Genomic DNA, 3744 nt, shown 5'->3' on the forward strand with positions numbered 1-3744 from the left:
GAATTCAAAGCCATTGTCTGGCCTTATAGGTTTTGACAGTGGAATTGAATTGGATTTCAACCATGGTACAAAATCGTTTAAGATGTGAGTAGGCTTCACTTTTAAAAGTCATCAAGAAGGTCCAAGTACAATGACTAAAATCATCTACAATAGTAAAAAAAAATCGTGCTCTAGTGTGTGTTGATGTAGAGTAGGCACCCCATATATCACAATGAATCAATTGGAAAGGAAAAGAGCTTTCAATAGAACTAATTGGAAAACAATTTCTAGTTTTCTTAGCTAGAGGATAAATAGTGTAAGTAGTACATTTATTTAATGGAGAAGAAATAGAAAGTGCAGATGATAATTCCTGCAATCGTTGGTTGGAGGGGTGTCCCAAGCAGTTGTGCCACAATTGAAATGGTGTAGCTTGATTACATGAATGTGTTATTCCTGGATCTTTGAAGGCATAAAGGACGTCACATTATTCACCCAGACCAATCACCCTCTTCATAGATAGGTCCTGAAAAACACAAAATTTAGGAAAGAAAATAGCAACACAGTTGTGAGTCTATGTTAATTTATTGATAGAAAGCAAATTCAAATGAAAGGAAGGAATGCATAAGACATCATCAAGAATAATGCATGGAGAAAGAGGGCATTGCCCATTGTGAGAAACAATGATAATCTCTCTATTGGGTAATCGAACAGATTGGTGTTGGTTGAGAAGATGTGTGACTGATGAAAGGTTCATAGAGGATGTCATGTGGTAGGATGCTCCTGTATCAATAATCCGCGGAGATGATTGAGAAGAAAAAGTAGCACATGAAAGAGCCATATATGTCAAGTTCGCAGATGATAAACTACTGTCAATGTTGAGCAAAGAAACCAATTGGTTGTGCTGCTCAGGAGACAAAGTGAATAGCAATAGACTATTGCCAGTAGCGACGATGTCTTTGTTGGAGGGAGCATGAGAGGATGTAGCATCAGCAGTGGAACGGTCAGCTTTAGGGCCATGTAATATGCGGCATTGATCCTAAACATAACCAAAGAAACCACAGTGGTAACATCTTGGGCTTTCACGGCCTCGAGAACTATGGAGCTTCCGGCATTGGTCTTTGGTGTGACCATAGAATCCACAATGCTCGCAGCGGGTACCAGTGCGGCCCTTGGAGTTCTGGCAATGAAGCTTGCCGCGGCCATGGCCATAGGAGTCATTGGAAGAAGCAGCCATGGCTGCGCCCTCAAATGGCTGGGACATGCGGGAGTGCATGTTACGTTGTTGCTCATCTTGTAAAACTAGAGCATAAGTTTTGCTTATTGCAGGTAGGGGTTCCATCGTGAGAATATTGTTGCGCACAGTCGAGAATGAGTCATTCAGTCCCATGAAAAACTAAATGACCCGTTCATTTTGCTTGAGTGTGGACATCTCCTTGGCAGCCTCGCAAGAGTATTTGGGAAGAGAAGAGAGGGAGTCGTGCTCGTCCCAATAACCATTTAGAGTTGTGTAGTATGATAAGATGGAAAGTTGGTCTTGAATTAGAAATGTCATGTGAAATACGGTAAATTTGGGCAGCTTTACTTTGGGAAGGAAAAACGTTCCTGAAGGTCGTGCCAAACATCTTGCGCAGTCTCGAAGTAAATGATGTTGTTACTAAGTTCTTTGCAGACGCCATTCCAGAGCCAAGATTGTACCATTGTGTTGCAGCGATTTCAGACGGAGAAGGTGGGCACTTCTGTAGTTGGTTTAGTGAAAGTACCGTTTTACCTCAAGAGCAGTGCTCATGGCACGTTTCCATATAGGGTAGTGATCGCCGATGAGAAGTTGGGAGACGAACACCATCCCCGGGTTATCCGAGTGGTGAAGGAAGTAGGGAGAGAAATAATCAGAAGCTTCTCCAGTGGATTTGGTCTGATCGAGTGCCATAGGAAGAGTGAGATGGAGACGAAGGAGGAAAAGCAAGAAGAGCAGATCAAAGGAGGAAAAGCAAGGAGAGCAGATCGAAGACTAAATGGTTATTGCATTTGCATTTAGTGGTTGGGTTTGCGGCTTCCTCCTATAAACATCGGGTTGTCCCCCCCCGCCCCCGCCACCCAATAAGTGGACTCATTCTGGCTAGCCAAAAAAAAAAAGAACCTATGAATATAGAGCTCTGGATCAGGGTGGCATTCGGTTGCAGAGCATAGAGAGATCCAAGAGGCTATTTTGGAGAGAGAGAGAGAGAGAGAGAGAGAGAGAAACAACCAGAGGTCTTAGAGAGAGAAGGTCAAAATTAGGGTTATCTCAGAGATTTGGCCCGAATCATATTAGGTCGCCAGAAAATTTCACTGGGTTATGAGAAACTTTTCGAGAGAGATAGGCCGAAAAAATGGCCCAAAAAAAAAAAAGTCCGACTGCACAAAATGCATGGCGAGTTCTCTCTCTCTCTCTCTCTAAAATACTATAAAGATTACAAATAACTCTCAAGATCAAGAAAAAAAAAAGGCATACTCAATATAAATCCACACTCCGATGGCCTGTATACCCGAGTCACATTATCATCTGAAAAACTTCCATCGTTCCTGTCGCTTGCTGTATACGATTGGGTTTCTTCTAGAGAGAGAAAAAGATGGGAAGTAATACTTTCACCCTGTAAAAGAAGCAAGAAGGCCCAAACAAGATTGCAAAACCTTGCTCTGATACCATGTAAAAGCCGATAGTGCTCTGTGTAATGTTGTGCATCTTCCATTGATGGAAAGAGTAAAAATATATACAACTTACAAGAAGATCCGAAGATCGTAATCAGCCATAATAAGGGCAAAGAGTTAGCGTATAGTTACAACAACAGAGAGACAGAAGGAATGGAGAGAGTGAAACCACGTAGACTTTACGCAATACTCGATAATAGATCACCCTAACTGCTCAAAACCGAAACCATCCACTAGCTGGTTCCGATCTAACCGGACGATTAGCGGTTAGATCGGATGATTTTGCGAACAAAGATTGGAACCTAGAGAAAATGAAAAATTAAGCATCATGACTTCAAACACCTCCCATACCACCAATGCCTAAAGCCCGTTCTGTTCTTTATGTAAGAATCCTTAGCAAAATGTGAAGCATTGGGCACAACACATTCTCAACCATTTCGCAATAAAGATAAAAAATGACTTTTACCTCTTATAAAATGAAGCACCTTAATTTAGCTAATCCTAGACAGTTTTGGTTGTCCTAGGTATTATTTCCCATAATTTAATGGGTGTGGTTTGTATAGAGCCGAAGCTCCAAAAGATCAAATTAGAGCCCACCTTCAAATAGAGTTGAGAAATATGGTTTCAATATTGGAAAGTTTTGTGATAGCCTTAAATTATATTTTCATCTTTAGTTATAAAAATTAAAGCTTCAAAAATAGTGTAGATAGAGCAGATCTATAAAAACTTGAAAATCTTAAAAATTGACAGTCCAAAAATGCGTTACAAGATACACTATTTCCAAAACTTAGAAACCATTTTTTTTCTCATGTCCATGTATCTTAATGTCGAGATGGTTAATTTGATGATATTTGGGCATCAATACAACCTCTACTAGTGAAAGTTTTGAGGTAGGCTCTAATTTGATTGTTTAGAGCCTATATAAACTTTTCCCTAATTTAATTGAAAAGATTTAATGACATCAATGTTGCAAAGTGTATATTTCATATCTAAGGTAAAACCCCAGCTAAAAAAAGTTTTTGGAAGACAAAATTTGAGGATGTGAGTTACTCCACTTAACAATCAATCTTAAATAAT

The 3744-nt window shown here is 40.0% G+C and overlaps 1 long non-coding RNA gene across 1 annotated transcript; it reads right to left on the bottom strand.

Annotated features, from left to right (window-relative positions):
• Window positions 1–220: 220 nt before the first annotated feature.
• On the bottom strand, window positions 221–2724 carry LOC148782879 (uncharacterized). Its single transcript, XR_016052197.1, has 2 exons — window positions 2471–2724; window positions 221–502 (listed from the first exon to the last, which is right to left on the bottom strand). It is a non-coding gene; the product is annotated as an uncharacterized LOC148782879 (long non-coding RNA).
• Window positions 2725–3744: the final 1020 nt, after the last annotated feature.

Source organism: Amborella trichopoda, chromosome 3, assembly GCF_054954075.1.
Source record: "Amborella trichopoda isolate Santa Cruz 75 chromosome 3, AtrichopodaSantaCruz75HAP2 v2.0, whole genome shotgun sequence".
Lineage (NCBI taxonomy): Eukaryota > Viridiplantae > Streptophyta > Magnoliopsida > Amborellales > Amborellaceae > Amborella > Amborella trichopoda.